We start from the raw sequence: 18,395 nt of genomic DNA, 5'->3' as shown, positions 1-18,395 counted from the left end.
AGATTAAGTAAAAATACCTGTATTCATATATATGTATATACATACTGCATATTTATATATATATACACATATACACACATGGAATGGAACATTAACATTACATGCTTCCCAGGACAGAAGAATTAGGACACGTTCCCTCATATCAACTTAAAACTCCATCACAACTTAAAATCACTGCAAGGAAACTGACTTCCTTCATCTTGTTGGACTTCAAGTACACAAGGTTACGGAACCAGGAGCTAGATGTGAAAATCGTCCGCTGTGCACCGATGACAACAGACTGCCACACGCCACGGGGTAGGGGTCTTCCGAGTTCTCCCACAGGCCTTCCTCACCTGCAGCTGTGTCACCTTCTACCTGAGATGCTCAGGAATGAGGCAAGGGAACCATGGGCAGGTGCCGTGTGGACCTGCACGCCGACGTTTAAACAAGAGCAACAAAGACACGTCTTTCTGTGAAAAAACCACCAGCCGTGAAATGACTCAGAAGAGGGTTCCTTCCTCCCCTTTCCTTGCCAAGTGAAACACAAAAACTACTGGGGGACAAACCAGCTCAGAACGCAGCACCTCCAGCGGTGATCAGCAGACAGCAAGGGACAGAGAGGAGGCGTCTCCTGGCGACAGCTCCTGGCTGACCCGGCTGCTCTCAGACACACCCTCTTCTGCAAAGGCACTCACATGTTGTCTGTTTATGAGGGATACAGTGGGAGTCCGTGCATGGGAGTCCTTCCTACAAATACCAAATAGGTAAGCTGAAGACGTGGTCTAACAGGGACAAGAGAAAAAGAAATACATATTTTGGATAAATGCGTGCTTTTTAAAAGAAAGGACAATCAATATAGTAGTTTTTTTAAATAACTGATTAAAAAGTGAGGAATTCCGGGAAAATTATCAGGAAGGAGCAAGGTACTTCAGGACACTGCAGGTGGACAGGAGGCGGTGAGAACAGGGCAGCTTCTGTGTCTCCTCCCCAGCAGCCTGGCCCGCGCCTTGTCCCTTCCTGGGACACTCTTGTCCCCACCTCCTGCTGCTTCAGGCTGGCTTCGTGGGCCCCCCACGTGTGGGTCAGGGGTGCTGCCCTGATTCTTCCTGTCCGCTGCACCTCCCACACCTCAGTGCCAGAGGCGGACCCTGGGGACTGCATCTCTGAGGCGCCCCTGTCACTTCGCTTCTGGTTGGGGTCAGCCAAGGGGAGGCACTGGACAGGCTGAGGGGAGAAGGCCCAGGTACTATGAACTTCCTCTTCGCTCCCTTCTATTCTCTGACAGCAGCTGCATGTCTGTGACTCAGACACATCCCCCCGCCCCCCACCCCCAGCAGCTTCACCCCGGGGCTCCAGCTTTTTCAGGAACAGAGTATCTTCCTTTGGTCTTTCTGCCCCAGGGGAGGGAATGGCTTCCTTCTGTCCCAGGCCTTGAACACTTCACCGTCTCTGCGATGCTCCCCTGACTGTGCCCATGACACTGTCCTTCCATTAACGTCCCCACCAGGACCCTAAATGAGGTTGATGAAGCTGTCCCACTCTGGGCCGTGAGATTGTGTCAGGCTGACCGCGAAGAGATTCTACCCACCAGCAGGCCAGCTTGTCCCAGGCAGAACAGACAGAATTTGGCAGGCACTCCTGAACCTCACTGAGTTCTCGTTAGGACAGCGTTTGTGTCCAGTATCATAAAAATGATAATTTCACACGGAGACAGAGGCACCAGAGGGAAACCGTTCATCGTTGCTAACTGCTGACCCCTAGTGGTGGGAAGCGGCAGGCCCGGTGGAGCAGCCCCCTGGGCACGCTGAGCAGAGACAGAGCGCCCCCGGGGCTCCTCTGTGGGGACCGCAGGCCGCCTCCCCTGCAGGCTCCTCCTGGACACCTGCTCCCCCTCTGCTCTGGGTATGTCCTTCCTGCTGCAGCCCCACAAGGCCACAGCCAGACCCTCCGCTGGCCGCAGAGCGAGTCTGGGTGTGGCCACCAGACCAGCTCAGTGGGGAAGACCCAGGGGCCCCGAGCAGGTGCACACGGAGCAGCCGGGATCCACACGTGCCCCCGCTCCTGCGTCCTGCCCGGTGGCTCGGCCCTTCTCCCCCTGCACCTTCAGGAGCCAACAGCGCCAAGGGCCAGGCGTCTAAGTCTGAGTGATCTGTGGTGCCCACGGGGGTCTCTCTCCCAGGGAAAGGAAACAGGCCTGGCCCTTCTCACAGGGCTTGTGCGGACCAGGGGTGTGGCCTGGGAGGGAGCAGAGCATGGCCCCCCAGGCATAGCAGAGCCTCTGTGCACTGACAGAGCTGGATTCAGACATTTCTTGGAAGCCACCTTGGCCCCATGGATCCTGTCTACCCAAGGAGGCTCTCATGGCACCTCCTATGTGCACCGTAGTCTGCCTTTCTGACGACTGCCCTGATACTGCTCCCTGGCCGCCCTGGGAGGGGCAGGCTTCGGGCTCCACGTGCAGCTGTCTCCAGCCGCCCCTACTCCAGGTCCAGGCTGTGCTTGTTACACGGCCTGCAGACACAGCTTCTGGCTCTTCCCTGACCTCAGGCAGATCTACAGTTACCTGCAGGTGGGTCTTGTCACTTCCAGGGACTGTTTGGAGGGAGACTCTCCCTGTCCCTTGGGGCAGACCGACCCCCTGGGCATGAAGCCACATGGACCCCTGAGGGGTTTCCCATCCAACCCCTGCTTATCTAGACCCTCTGGGAGACCACTGGGCTCTGGGCCTCAGATATGGGACTGAATTCCACCTCTGGGGTAGGTAGACTGGGGTACCTTAGTCCATGGTCACACACTCCAATGCCTTCCTGAAATGTCATTTCTGTCACAGGACAAAATTTCACACATGTAGGTAGTAGCCAGTTTCTCTGTCCTGGTCTATGGGACTCTGGGTGAGGGGCTGGGGGCAGGGGGTTGAAAGACAGGAGGTGCCCCTCTGTCTGAGGCAGCCACCCTCCTCCTCGCTGACCAGCCTCAGGCAGTAATGTGACCCCCATGTAGCTGAAGTTCCCAATTTTCCACAAGAAACCCATTATTCAAGTTTTTAGTGGAATCTTCTGAGGTGTGAATGTCGGCAGCTAATCCTATTTTCCTCCCCCACACCCGCTCCTGCACACAACACACCGCGCCCAGGCCCCGGGTTTCAGCCTCTGCCTGAGGCAGACACATTATGTCTCTGAGCCCCCACTTCTTTCTCTCTGAAGTGGGTTATGACACAACCTCAAAACGACGTGAGAATCCAGTGAGACGACATGTGTGCGGGACCCGGATCCAGGTCAGCACAGACCATGTCAACCTCACACACCACTTTCCACGCTTTCCGGCTTCCAGGTTTTACTTGGTTTCCCCAGAGACCAGCCACTTTGCCCGCTGGACATCCTTTTGGTGTCCCCTGGGTCTTCTCTCCTGTCTTTCCTGCATTTGTCACTTTCTTCAGTCTTATGAATCCCTGAGGGGATTTCCTTTTACACAAGTGACCAAGGAGAGCAGAGCTCTGCCTCCTGAGAGAACAAGGCTGTCCGCTCCCCGGAGAATGGAGTACAGTTCGGCTCCTTCTGGTAGCAAAGCCAGCGTCCTCAGGGATGCTGGGAGACCAGGAGAATTCTGGAATGGACTCACATGGGACACAAGAGAGGGCAGTATTTGCCTCCTAACAGTCCTGTCAGGGAAGCCGAGCCCCACCAACCTGCTATCCTGACAGAAATCTGCGTGTTCAGCCTGGATATGCAGCTCTGAACCAGGGGTGGTCAAGAGAATGGGAGAAGCAGCCTCCCTAGGGGACCCGCTGTGTTTCTGTGCTGACCGTGGCTGGCGAGGCTTCTCTGGGTCCAGAGCGGACATGGTCCTGCCAGAATCTTCCGTCACTGAGTCCCATGACCCAGTCTCTCTCAGCTCTGGCTGAAGGACGCCGCCACACTCGTGACCCTGGCTGATAACATGGCCTTCCTGAGCCACAGTTTATCAAGAATCTACTTCCAGATTCTTCCACCTGTGGAAGATGAACGGAGATATTACTTCTCAGGGATGAGGGTTGAGAAGGAGATAAAATCTCACCTACTCAGGAACCTACATGTCACTTGACGTGTGGCTGGTTCAGCTCCTGGGCTTGGGGGTCATAACCTTCATACCAAATGAGGACTGAGGAAAATTCCAGATCAGAGCTCTAAATAGATCTCTCTGTCTCGGTCTGTCCGCCCTAACTCTCCACCCCTGCCTTGTGTCTCTGTCTCTCTTTCCCTCTCTCTCTCTCTCTCTCTCTCTCTCACACACACACACACACACACACACACACACACACACACACTCCGCAGTGGCTCAGTCTGGAGGGAGTTTACTCCACAGCAACGGAGAGCTGGCTCCCTCTAGGGGTGATACGGAATTCTGCCAGGAAAGCTGACCCTTCACTATCCACAACACAGGCTGGTCCACACAGATGGTGAAGCTAACCATTAAACGGGGAACACTACTGGCTCTGGAAAAGGTGTAACCCGTTTTACATCCCCAAACTGGATCAAGATTACAGTGGAAAATGGAAAACATGTGGTTTAAACTAGGTGTCACATGTACCACATTTTACCCAGTTCCTGGCACACAGCTAATGCTCGGTAAGAATTAGAAATGTACGTTGACGGCATGATAATCTTTCTAATTAGAAATTCATTTTGGCAGATATTTCTTCCCCAAGTTTTTTCTATTCCTGTGCTCAGGAAAAAAAAAAAACTGAAAGGGGCATGTAAATCTCAGTCAACTGTCCCCCAACACAACAAGTGCTCTCCAGACATCTCTCCTTACAGAGACAGGAGTTACACAGAAAAAACTTCAAGTTTCAAAACATTTGTTTTCAACCTGAAGGAGGCATAGGACACCTTTGTCATATCACATACAGAAATGCATCTGAAGCCCAAAACTTCAAAACTGACATTGTGTGGGAAACTCTTTGAAGATCTCTATTCCTTTTTTTTTTTTTTAATTCCGTATTTAAATGAAGGCCTCTGTTCTTACCTGTGCAAAATGGAATTCCCTCACTCCAGAGCACTTAGGAGAAATAGCATCTCAAGTGGTACAGTTCCGTCATGCCTCCTGTGGGTGCTTCTCAGGCATCCACAGGCCACCCTGCACTTCTTGCCTGTGGGTGCTTCTCGCCTATGGGTGAGAATCCCCCCACAGCCGTGTCTGCAGACGGAGGGGGAGCACAGCAAAGCCCCCCTCCCGGTCAGGCTTCATGTGAGTGGACGGACAACCCATGACATCATTAAGGAGCCTTTCAAAACCACCAACCAGCGTTGATATGCCTGGGAGTGGAGCTTCCCCGGGAACCCAATGCTGCTGCTCTCCACTGGGTGTGCCCAGCTTCTTTCTTCCAAGAAGAAAGCCTAAGGGGAAGGGCCTATTCTGTGGCCAGTATTGGATCTGTGCAACCTGAAACCTGTGTTCGTCCAAGCTCAGTGTGTCTCCAAGGACTGCTTCCCAAATTAGAACACGACACCATTCTGTGATTGGCACATTTGCCGTTTGGACCTCTGTGCCTGTGACCGTGATTTTGGGAAGGCCCTGGCCTTGCTATTCCTGGGCAATCTGGGAGCACAGGCCAAGAAGCAAGTGCACACAGGACCCAAAGCTGGGCTAGACACCTAGAACCAACAGGGCAGTGAGATCCGGTCACCACGGGCCAGGGAACCAACACAAAGCCGCTAGTCACCCTAGACCTTGACACGGGACAGCACAAAAACCAGCACCTCGCACAGAGACAGGAGCCAGGGTGGAGGCTCCTACCTGCGGGCTTGGACGCCAGCGGGGAGGGCGGGAACCTGGTGGAGCTGGCAGAGGACAGTCTGGGCCGGCGTCTCTGGAAGAAGCTTCTCAGCAGCCCACACTTGAGCAATTCCACCAGTGTGGTTTTCCCGGAGCCCGAGTGGCCAAACAGCTTCAGTTTGATCCTGGATTGGAGGTTCTGCGTGGGTCGCAGCTGCTGGATGAAGAGTCCCCGGTGAGCGTCCTAAACACAGGTGCAGGGGAGCCAGTTAGTCACAGAACAAGAGAAGGCTCTGAGCAAATTGCCAGCGTGGATGCTCCCACTTTGGAACCCCCTCGCCCTGTCCTTCTCGATCGGGATTTCTTTGTGAGGAGAAGTTTTAAGAGCCACTGTCTTAGGAACTTTCACACGTGCCATGCAGTGTTAGTAACTGTGGTCCTGTCGTGTACAGTACATCCCGGCACTCATTTTCTAACTGGAAGTTCGTATCTGGTCCATGATTCTTACCCATGGTGCACAGAGGTTTCGTGGTGTCCCATTGTAGCCACAAAAAAATTCACGTAAAGTGCAAGTAACATACAATTCCCTGTTTCAGCCATTTTAAAGAGAACTGAAGCTCCGAGGTGTTACTACATGTATGATGTGTGCAACCAGCCCGGCTCTCTGGTTCTGGAACATTCCATGATGTAAGGAAGCTGAGCCCATCAGCAGTCACTCCTCCCTCCCATCCAGTCCCTGAAAACTACCCATCTGCTCTCTGTGCCCAGGTCCGTGGCATTTTGGTGCACAAGGAATTGGTTGGAGCAACTCCTATGAGGTCACTGATTACCTACCAGAAGAAGCAGGGTTGGCCTGTCTGCCTGGCCAGGGCCATCTGCTGCTCTCTGCGTGGAGGGGTCCTGCTTCCCCGGCACTGTGACTGTACCAGATGCTGAGAAGGAGGGCATCACTAGGTACAAAGACAAATACGGTGGCGGTGTGGGGCCCTGATAGCCTTGCGCCTGTCCAATCTCTCATCCCTGCAGGGAGAAGCAGGAGAACTCACAGACTCACTCACTCCCTCACTCGTCAGCATTTACAGAGGCCCCCATGGGCTCCACACAGTGCAGGGAATAGGAAGGTCCAGACCCGGCCCATATCTGTGTCCTGGGGACCCACAGGTATGTAAACACTGACACCAAACACGGCAAGAGTGCTTCTGCAGGGACAGTATGGACAGGGGCTCTGGGCACCCAGAAAGCTCACCTCGAGGCTGCACAGTGAGGCGTCACTCCCGTGCCCTTGACTCCATCCGGCCTCACAGGCAGCCTCGTTATCCACTCCCAGAGTGAGCATGGCTCCAGAACAGGGGCCCACTGGAGCTGTGGGGTACAGCCTCAGGGGAATTCCTTCCCCGACCCAGAATGGTCCCACTCTCTAACCTATTGACGTCCGGCATCCAGGGGACACCTCCTGCTGGGATCCCTTCAGGAACATTCTTCCCCGGGAGGCTCTGGCCCAGGTGCGGTTCTCCATTGTGACTCCACCAGACTGTAGGGTGATGTGGGACGCTCTCCCCTTCTCGACTGGGAGCCAACTTGAGGGCAGAGACCGTGTCCCCAGCACCTGGCAGGGAGATGCTCAACAGAGAGGTGTGCGAGAAATGACAGGACTCAGGGGGACCCGGCAGGAGCCTCTGGGAGGAAACTGCCCGCTCTTGGTCTCCTGGGACCTGAGGTCTGGCAGACACTGTGCCCACTTCCAAACCTGGGGAAGGAGGTTTCCTGCTGCTGTCCTCCCACTGAGCCATTGTGGCTTTCTCCACCACCCAGCAAGCTTACCTGCTAGACACAGCTCTGCTGAGGGTTCCCTGTCCTACCCACCCCACCCCCTCGCCCCCGCCCCTCTCTGTGTGGGATAGGGACTTTCCTTCTCCACGCCACAACACTGCCCCCTAGCGGGCGTGGTGGAAATGGGTAGCGGCTTTCACATTGAGAAGGGAGTTGGGGGAAGTGGGTAGGACCTGTGCCCCTATGTTCATACAAGGTCCCAGCACCTGGAATTCTCCTGAAGCCGCCTGACTTCTGAGTGTCTGCTGAGCATTATGCAGGAGAACAACCAGTTCTTGATTATCTAGGCTTAGGACACCTGCATTTTACATAGAACGATGGTTTGGGGGAGAACATGGTTTAATACATGCTAATATTTCCAAGAATGTAACTTTTTAATAAATTGATAAAAGAATATATATATCGGTATAGATATCTTTACTGAGCTCTGTCCCTTACTTTTGAAAATCATGTCACCATGTTCCTGTCATGTTCGAGTCACTATCCCAGCCACCAGTATGAAAAGGGGGCCCTAGACAAGCTTCCTACCTGCCCCACAACTGGGACCCTGTGACATTCAAACATACCGGTGAGTTCCCCTCATCCCTTTCCTGCTGTACCCCACCTAATCTCCAATAAGATCCCTTGGCAGGGGTCCTCCCTGCTTCTCTCACTTGGATGGGCTCCCACCCTGTGACCACCGTCTGGTCGGACTCTCTCAGCCTGTGAGTGTAAGAAACTCCCCCCTCCTTCTGCCTGTTTCTGCGCCCGCCCTTAGGCGACCAGCTCAGAGAAGAAGGCAAAGCAGTAGGTCCGGCAAGAAGCCCGCACCTTGATGTTTCCTCTTAGCAATTTCCATCCATCGACCCACCGGCTCCATGACTCTACATCCCCAATTGTCCTTGCTGGGGTCCAAGCTGAGCCACTCTCTCTCCTGGCTACAAACCCCACCGCAGGCCCCAGAACACAGTGTGCCTCACCATTCCAGCAGGGGTCAGAGCGCTAGTATGTGCTCCCTGGAAGAACCTCAAACAAAGTAGGAAATCCTTTTTTTTTTTTTTTTTTTTTTTTTAGGAAATCCCTTTTAATGACCTCATTCTTCAGAACTCTCTCTCTTTTTTTAAAGATTTTATTCATTTATTTGACAGAGAGAGAGAGACAGTGAGAGAGGGAACACCAGCAGGGGAAGTGGGAGAAGGAGAAGCAGCTCCCCATTGAGCAGGGAGCCTGATGTGGGGCTCAATCCCAGGATGCTGGGATCATGACCGGAGCTGACGACTGAGCCACCCAGGCACACCCAGAGCTCTCTCTCTTGATTGAGCTCTCATAGTTTGGTCATAGGAATTCGCTTACATTCCCAGCCCAATGGTGCCTGATCAGTCCAGGCTAATTATGAGCCAATTTCTATTATGTTTCCTCACCTTACCCCTTGAGTGTTGCTTCTGTCCATATAATCATCCACATCGCAAGATGCTCCTAAGTAGAAACTGCCCTTTTCTCTCCCTACTGTCCCATTTCCAAGTATGACCCTGTGGAGGGCTGCTGGCCCTGAAATTTAGCATCATGATAGAACAGGAAGTCCAATAGATTCTCTAGCAAAACCCTCTTGAAAAATATGTTTCTAGGGTGCCTGGGTGGCTCAGTCGGTAAGCATCTGCCTTCAGCTCAAGTCATGATTCCAGGGTTCTGGGATCAAGTCCCACATTGGGCTCCCTGCTCAGCGGAGAGCCTGCTTCTCCCTCTCCCACTCCCCCCGCTTGTTTCCCTCTCTCACTGTGTCTCTCTCTGTCAAATAAATAATAAAATCTTTTAAAAATATAAAATAAAATAATAAAAATATGTTCCTAATAACATGGAGGCCATTAGGAGAAGCAAAGGAAAAGTGAAGTGGGGGAAATTGGAGGGGGAGACCAACCATGTGGACTCCGGGAAACAAACTGAGGGTTTCAGAGGGGAGGGCAGTGGGGGGTGGGTGAGCCTGGTGATGGGTATTAAGGAGGACATGGATTGCTCTGAGCACTGGTTGTTACATGCAAACAATGAATCATGGAACACTACTAATGATGTATTGTATGGTAACAACATAATACAATAAAAAATGTTCTTAGACTTGTCAGCTGATTAGAAGTGAAAACAATGGGGCATTTCTGTTGCCAGTCTAGGCCATTTGCATACCTATGGAATGATAAGGCAATTTAAGACCACCCCCCCTGCTGTGTAGATACAGACTTCTCCCCAGGAATGTGTTTAGGATCCCATGAGGGGTCGAACAGATGATGGCTCACCCCAGGGTGTCAGGAAATGCATGGAGGTGATATTTTCTATTTCACAATGAATGGGGAAGGGGAGGCACTGAAAGGAGCTGCTTGGGGTCCTCGTGCCCAGCAAGGTCAAGAAGTCCCACCAGCCCCAAAATGCCCCCCTCCCCCAGAGAAACACTGGGAACATCAAAGAGGAAATGACGTGGGAAGGAAATGGGGACAAGAGGCTCCTAAGTCGAAACTGTCCTCTTCCTCTCCCTTCTCCGACCTCACGGCTTGTGAGCACTCTCCTCTGCCATGTGACATGAATTACAACAGCAAACACGTCCACTGTCTTGGCTTCTCTGTGGGGATTGCTGCCCCTGTGACAACCTACCACATGTCCCTGCTGACCTATTCTCCAGGTCCTTCCTGTGACGTCTCAGTCATTTTCAAGAAACAGATGCCAGTACCGGTTGTCCCTAGACTCCAAGCAGCTACTTATTTGGAAAGTGATTGATTGACTGATTGATTGATTTTTTTTTAAGACTGTGGTTAGAAACACATGGCAGCCAACTCCCCCCTGTCTGGCTCATCAGGAAGCCAGGGTGTAGGGCCCTTTGAGGGAACCAGACTCGCGGGTCTCACTGAACACGGAGTCGAGGAGATGCTCCTGAATGGAGCAGGACCTGGTGAACCCAGGAAGGAGATCAGGGGCTTACTACACAGCAAGTGAGCTCAGCCCCGGAGAAGGACCCCCCTCCCCATAGCTGGGGAGGGATCAGCACAGATGCCTTGAGCCCAATGAAGGGCACAGGAAACAGACAAAATCAATCCAGTGGATCTAAACGGGGATGGGAGGGGGTGTTGCTCGGTGGCTCGGTGGCTCGGGCCCTGATTCCCGGGTCCTGGGGTCGAGCCCTGTCCTGGCCCAGGGGCTCCCTGTTCAGTAGAGTCTGTTTCTCCCTTTCCCTATGCCCCTCCCTCTGCTTGTTCTCAATCTCTCTCAAATAAATAAATAAAATCTTATTTAAAAAAAACAAAAAAAGTGAATCCTCACAGTCAAACCTGTGTTGTTCAAGAGTCAACAGTATTACAGAAAATTTGGAGAAAATACATTAACATTTAAAGCAAAAAGTGTGAATCACACTAGTAAAATTTCAAACACCACTGTTAACACTTTGTTTTTATGCTCTTAAAAAAAAAAAACTTACAATGTGCACATAATATTATCTTCTGCTTGGAAGCCAGGAAGAAATTAAGCATTAAAGTCCAGTGGCTAAAACCTCTTCAAAAATATTTTAATGGTCAAAACCTGCTTATCCTATAGCTGTATAAGAATTTACCAGATTGTTGTTGCCCTGATGTTTTTCATTTTTATAACTGTAGTATAAATAACACTGCTGTGAATATCTTTCTGCATAAAACTTTTTTCCCTACATTTTTCATTTCTTTAGGATAGAGTGCCAGACACGGAGTTCCTAGCTTAGAGGGTGTGACTATTTCGAAGACTCCTGATACACATTCCTATGATGTGGGCTAGAAAGACACCCCTGCATTTACTTATTTGTATCCTGTTTCCTTAAACCTTAGAGCAACAATGTGTTTCCTAAACCCGAGTATATCATGTGACATCTTGAAGCTCAAAACATTAAGAAAGAAAGAAACTGTCAACTTTCTCATTTCCTGTCTACTTTATGGGAACTGTTATTACAGAAGCGGTGGGAGGAGGGAAACCAGGCACAGAAACTGTAAGGAAGCCAAATGATTTCCAAGTCCAAACACAGAAGAAGAAACCGATAGGGAGCTGATGCATTTATGCTAACGGTATGCAAACCACAGGTCAGGGAGAGATGCCTTTCCTACAGCCTGTGTGTCCAAAGCCTCATTTTGTTCAACTCATTGTATAAAAGGAAAAAGACAGAATTTTTCACATAAAAACAGTACCAGGCCAAAAAAACAGAATTTCTCACCTTTCGGAGTCTTGCAAGCAGACCTGCTACGTGTTCGTGCTGCTCTGATTTAGCGAGCTCTTCTGCTGTCTTCCCGTCCTGTTGGAGAAAAACCGTTAGTGTCTTTCCTGCACGGGAGGCTGTTTGTTCCATCCACTGGTTCTGCTGTCAGAGGCAGAAACAAGGGTTAACAGGCCTTAGAAACAAAAAAGGTGGACATAGTCCTCGATTCTTTCCCTTTCTGTACGGTCCTTATTTCATTTCCTTATTGGTTCTGCAGGGAGGGAAGGTGATAATTAAGGAAAAAAACATGTGCACTGGTGTCTCGAAGTCCATCCGTGAGATGTCTCAGACCCACAGGCTTTCCTCACACTTGGCACCTCACGGGGTGGTGACAGGGGGGTGACCCCAGATGCTGAACCTCCCTCCAAGGCAGACAATGCAGACTTTCATAGATGCCAAAGTCCAGCTGGTGCTAGCTAGTGTCTTAAATCCCTTCCACAGACAAACCTGAGCACTAACGGAGGATGCTAGTTACTGGAAATTTCTGTGCATTTCAAAGAAAAGCCTTAGTTTCACAGATGATTTTGATGTAAAGATTTTCAGTGAACATAAGAGGAGGAAATCAGAGATCCCGGCACCTTTTAAATAGAGAATTTTCACAAGGCTGCGGTTTCCCAGCGAGCAAATTCACTTACATTTCTGCGCCCGCAGTAAGCAGGAGCCGGGCTGACACGGAGGCCGGGACCACGACGCGCAGCTCGGGTTTGGAGGGCGGGGGGCGCTCGTGGGAGAGGAGCTCCGGCTGCTCATCCGTGGGCCACCAAGGGGGAAACAGAGGCTGAGGGGCTGTTCTGCTACAGTTTTAAAGTCTTTATTAATTCAGAGTAGAAAAGGCCAGAGGCCATTTCCGTGCAAATAAAAGCAATCTCCTTTCAAGGAGACCGAGAAGCATTTCGATCCCTCTCCCGCTCGGGGCCCCTCAGCACCGGTCACAGCTGCATTCCCGAGGAAGCTCGGGGCCACCCGAGTCTCACCGACAGCACATCTTCCGCTTTCTCCTGTGTGGGGCTTCATGAGACCAGTGTTTCTCAGCCTCCGCACTGCTGACATTTTGGACCGGATCATTCTCTGGCGTGCGGGGCGGTCCCGGGCACTGCAAGGTGTGGAGCGCCACTGTCTCTGGTCTCTGCAAGGCTCGTCCTCCCCGATTCCTGACAACTCCAGGTGTCTTCAGACGTGGCCCTGGGCTCCCTGGGGGGCGCGAAATCACCCCAGCTGAGAACCGCCGCCTTAGGCTGAAGCTGGAGGCTCACGTGAGCGCTCGGGGGAGCAGTCTTCACAGTGCGCGGCCCACCTCTGCTCTCCCTTAGGGCCCCCAGGTGTCTCCAGGGGCACAGTCATCTTGTTGACCTGCAGGGGGCAGCAGAGGACAGGCCGGAGCAGAGGGAGAGGCTCCTTGGGTCTTTAGCACACGTTTTCATATATATATATTTAAATAGAAAGGAGAAGGAATTCCTCTCTAGAGAGTACATGGCCAGCGTTGTTTTCACGGAAAAACACGTCTTTGTTGCTCTTGTTTAGACAATGTGCGCATCCACGCGGCACCTGCCCACGGTGCCCCGGCCTCATTCCCGCGCATCTCAGGTAGAAGGCGACACCGCTGCAGGTGAGGAAGGCCTGTGGGAGAACTCGGAAGACCCCTGCCCCGTGGCGTGTGGCAGTCCGTTGTCGTTTGCGCAAAGCGGGTGATTTTCACATTTAGATCCTGGTTTGATAACTTCCAGTCTGCGAGGTCTAACAAAGAAGGTGAAGGAAGCAAGATTTCCTGCAGTGATTTCACATTGTGATACAGTTTTAAATAGCTATGAGGGGGTCGCCTGGGTGGCTCAGTGGGTTAAGCCGCTGCCTTCAGCTCAGGTCATGATCTTGGGGTCCTGGGATCGAGTCCCATGTAGGGCTCTCTGCTCAGCGGGGAGCCTGCTTCTCTCTCTCTCTCTGCCTGCCTCTCTGCCTACTTGTGATCTCTCTGTCAAATAAATAAATCTTTAAAAAAAAAATAGCTATGAGGAACGTGTCCTAATTCTTCTGTCCTGAGAAGCATATAATTTTAATTTTATGACATCTATCTTTTATCTACCTACATAGTGTGTATATGTGTATATCAATAGAGTTATTTTTACTTAATCTATAAGTCATAGTCTTGGAAGTTGCTGGTTTGCCTTCTCTTTCTTGTTCTTTCTTTTTCCTTTTATTTTATTTTGTTATAAATAACATTTCTTATTTCATTAATGTGTTGAACTTTCATTCAAAAGGGATCCTTTATCTCTGTTTTGTTTTCCTCCTGTAGTACCCACAGAGCAGACAAACCACACTGAAGTCCAGAAAGTCCGAACCTGTACCCCCATATGGAAACACCTAGCTTATTTGGGGGTTGTTATTACCAAAATTGGGAATGGTGAGGGGAAACGGCAAGAGCCCAGAGGGTTTTCACATTTGTTCTCACAAAGAAAGGAGTCCCTTCCGTTGTCCTTGCGTGACCCAAACACACGCCGAATCCTGGAGTCCTAGTGTAGGCACTCGGGAAGCTTTGTCTGTACAGATGTGCGGGGAACGCCTGCAGGAGTGAGAGAAAATCTACAGCAGAAGATGCACAGCTCCCGCCCTTCCTTCCACACTGAGCCCACAGCGTCCAGCCATCAACTGGAAATGCCAGGTTTGACCTGCAAGGTAGCACTAAATGACAAAACCGGCATTTAGGGGGCACCTGGGTGGCTCAGATGGTTTAGCATCTGCCTTCAGCTCAGGTCATGATCTCCAGGGCCTGGGATTGAGGACCACGTTGGACTCCCAGCTCATCAGGGAGCCTGCTTCTCCCTCTCCTTCTCCCCATCCTCCTGCCTGTGTTCTCTCCGTCTCTCTCTCTCAAGTGAATAAATAACATCTTTCTTAAAAATAAAAAAAAAACCCTGCATTTAATAAAATCTCAAGACAGTTTTAAACAAAAGAAAAAAGATTTGAAGGAAAAGACTAAAATCGTAATGATTATTTTCTTTGTGGGCCTGGGAATACAGTCCACTTCTGTTTCGGCCAAATTGTCCACCATAAACATGGTCTATGCTATAATGAGAAAAAGAAATATAAATGAAACTAAACTAAAACCTATACGTAAATATGCCTGGAAAGGACCTCACTGATTGAAGCTGCGGTCGCCTCACAAGAGGGGATGCTGTTGTCTTGTGTCACTTCTCTCCTGCTTCATAGAGAGCGTCACAAGGAAGGGACATGGCACTAGGACACTGGACCCAGAGGATGGTCTTGGAAACCATCTGTATGTAAATTCCAGAGAAGGATCAGGTCCCTCAAGGGACCTGGAGCAGCCCTGCACAGAACATGGAGGGTGGGGAGGTGGAGTCCTTGAGGGTCTGGCCCTGGGGACCCCGGGGTGAGGTTGGGAAAGGAGCCCTTCTTCCCAAGAAGAATGTTCTATTAACAGGGGAAAGGGGCAGAGGGAGGATGCGGGGCAAAGAAGAGCAAAGGACCGCAAGCGTCTATACTTGTCTTTGATGCAGGTGCCGGGCTTGGCGCATGTTCAGAAGGATGTGGGCTACTTGGGCTCCTGGAGTGTTGAAGCCATAATGGGAACCATGACAACCCAAATCTGAAGGGCTTCAGGACCATGGAGCTTAAAGCCCCTTCCTGGGAAAGGCCATGGGGGCCTTTTGGGGTCTTCAGTCATGAACTCAGATGAGGCTGGAAGTGTCTGGCAAAGTCCCACCATAAGCAGCCGGCTCCGCCTCCTGCAGGAGGGAAGAAACCAGAACACAGGTCACCTCGTGAGGCCACAGTGAGACCGTCAGTGCAAGGTCCCAGGAGCCACAAAGACAAGCCTCATAGGACCTTTTTCTTAGTGTCACAGTGAAGGGCACTGGGTGGGGAACAGGCTCCTCAACCTCTCTAGGTGGCGTTGCTCTTTGGTACAAAGCCCCCTCCGGGGCTGCCCTGGGCGGCCTGAGGTCTCCATATGGACAGGAGCTTCCCAGGGTCTGAAGCCTCTGTGGAATGTACTGGAGGCCACCATGGGAGTTCTGATTGGCTCCAACTCTGGAAGGCACATTTCAGGAAAAAGAATCAAAACTATAGGTGGAGATTCTGGAGGACAGTTTCGGGAGGACAGGTTTTTTTTTTTTTTTTTTCTTCTTCTTCTTCTTTTCTTTTAAAAAAAAATTTTTTTTTAAATTTTATTTATTTGACGGACAGATCACAAGTAGGCAGAGAGGCAGGCAGAGAGAGAGAGGAGGAAGCAGGCTCCCCACTGGGCAGAGAGCCCGATGAGGGGCTCAATCCCAGGAACCTGGGATCATGACCTGAGCCGAAGGCAGAGGCTTTAACCCACTGAGCCACCCAGGTGCCCGCAGAAGGGGTTTAATTACAACTTAGGAGTCCCTGAAGTGACAAAACCACATTTGGCCCCATCGATGTCCAGAGTCCCCATGGGTTTTATTGAATCTTAACAGTGTGGCCCTAGAAAAGCCACAAAGTGAGTTCACTCTTTCTACATGCACAGCGGCAACGTGCCTGTCAGGGAGTGTGGTCAGGAGAGCTGAGCTTCGAGAGGAAGGCCTTAGTGAAGGGGAAAAGCTAATTCAGTTTGGAAGATGAAAATGATCTGGGGACGGATGGTGAGGCTGGTGCCCAGCGCTGGGTGTGTGCTCGCTGCCCTGTGCCGCACGGGGAAATGCGGCTCAAACAAACAATTTTATATTCTATTTCACTGCAACTTTTTAAAGTAGAGAAAATATATAAAGCTGGAATGTAAAAATATCCAGGTAGCAATAAGGATTGCAGAGGAATGTGCAAGATTACCTTACCAAAGCTAAGGTGTTTGGAACATCCAACAAAGCAGGATCCCCACAAGGGGGGGAATAGAAAAAAAGATACATTTTGTTTTGGAAGAATTCATGTTCATTTTATCAAAAAATATTTTCTTTAAGATGGTATCATAGGAAGAACAGATAAGAATTTTGTTTGGCATGTTTTCTCTTTTTCTTTCCTACACAATTTTCCTCCTTCAGTTTCAACTCATACTTGGGATAGCGCCATATCTTTTCAGAACTTCAGATTCTCGAGGATGTAATCAGGCCAAACTTTATGAGGAGTAATGTCGTCTGATTGATTATCCCCCAGATATTTGCTGAGCACCTATTATGAACGCTTGCTCCCCGGGCTCACAACAAGGACACAGAAACAGGTGACAGTGTACCTGCTCCCCCAGGCCAGTCATGGGGCTCAAGCTAACAGCCGCCTGAAAAATGGGCTCCTGGGGGCTCTTTCCAGAGACTGTAGCTGTGCTCTGGCTACCACCTGAGGGTGAGGTCCGACTTTATCTTTGCAATGAAAAGTTACGCACTGCTGAGAGGCTGGAGCCCCAAACCCCTTGGGCCCGGGACTCAGTGACTTCCAGACATGGGCCAGGACGGGGATGGAGCGCAGGTCCCAGCTGAACACCCTGGAGGAGGGAGGGCCAGAGAGGAGTCCCTGAAATGGGATTTTAAGGGGTAGTCAGCGCCGTCCCAGAGCACCCCTGGAAATGTGCATGGGGCAGAGCCAGACATGCCCCAGGGGACAGCCGCTGATCTTCCGGAAGGCCCGCCTCAGAGGGCTGGTGGGGACTGTTGCTCCCAGGGCCATGTCTCTGCTCTGTAAGGATAAAGTAGAGTGTGGGCATGAGGAGGAGGGTCAGGAAAGAAGTTCCACAAGGATCGACAGCAGAGGTGCCCCGGGATGGGGCTGTGATGTGCCCTCACCCTGGGGGCTGCTGTTTGGTGAGGGGGGCCTGGCTGGGGGCCCAAGGCTGTGACTCCAGCCATGGGGCTCCTGTACGGGGGCACAGAGCAGGGACTGAGTTCACTCTTGGTGGGTAATGTGCCTTGTCCTTGAAATCACAGAGTCTTACAACTAAAAGAGTCTTACAAATGGTTTGCTTCAACCTCAGTCTTTGGGTTCTGAAAACAAAGGGTTTAAGATTTAGACCAAACTAGACCATCAGTCATTAACAATCCGCACTAAGTGTCAGGGCATCTGACCGTACCTGGGGCCCGTTATTCCCGTATGGTATTCATACGGTAATAGACTGTGTGTGCGTCAAGTTGTACGCGTGTATGAGTATATTGTGTGACTATGTTTGCATATGTGCGCATTTGTCTATAAATGTGTGTTTGTTGTGTGTGTTGTATACAAGCACATGTATACTTGTGTCTGTGTCTCATGAGGTTAAGGATTCTCTGGCCCTGAAGACATGTTCTCCTGGCCCAGTACCTTGGCCCTGAGCGATTCATCCACGGATGCCCATTTCCCACAGTCGGAGACAAACAGAGCCGGGTGAGGACTGTTCTCCTCCCCACGCCTTCGTGCCGTCCCCACCCGAGGGAGACGATGGGGTTCAGCAGGGCCTCTGGTGGCCTAGCGCCAGGGCTGATGGGGATCTTTCTGTCTTCCAAGAAGAGGTGGCCAGTCACCCTCAAGGGAGGCTGCTGCCAGTTCCTGGGAGTCATGTGACTCTGTGACCAGTCCTCACACGGGAAAGAGAAGCCTGGAATTTATTGCTGACAGTTCAGTGTGCTGAAGGTCAGCAGCCTAAACCCTTCAGGGTCAGCCCTCC

The 18,395-nt window shown here is 51.2% G+C and overlaps 1 long non-coding RNA gene across 1 annotated transcript; it reads right to left on the bottom strand.

Moving 5' to 3' along the window:
- Positions 1 to 3,549: 3,549 nt before the first annotated feature.
- LOC132025149 (uncharacterized) lies at positions 3,550 to 11,837 on the bottom strand. Its single transcript, XR_009406431.1, has 4 exons — positions 11,756 to 11,837; positions 5,755 to 5,977; positions 4,984 to 5,124; positions 3,550 to 3,970 (listed from the first exon to the last, which is right to left on the bottom strand). It is a non-coding gene; the product is annotated as an uncharacterized LOC132025149 (long non-coding RNA).
- Between the last annotated feature and the right edge of the window lie 6,558 nt (positions 11,838 to 18,395).

Source organism: Mustela nigripes, chromosome 9 (assembly GCF_022355385.1).
Source record: "Mustela nigripes isolate SB6536 chromosome 9, MUSNIG.SB6536, whole genome shotgun sequence".
Lineage (NCBI taxonomy): Eukaryota > Metazoa > Chordata > Mammalia > Carnivora > Mustelidae > Mustela > Mustela nigripes.
Note: the sequence above shows the minus strand (reverse complement) of the source record. Positions and strands in the feature narration are given on the sequence as shown.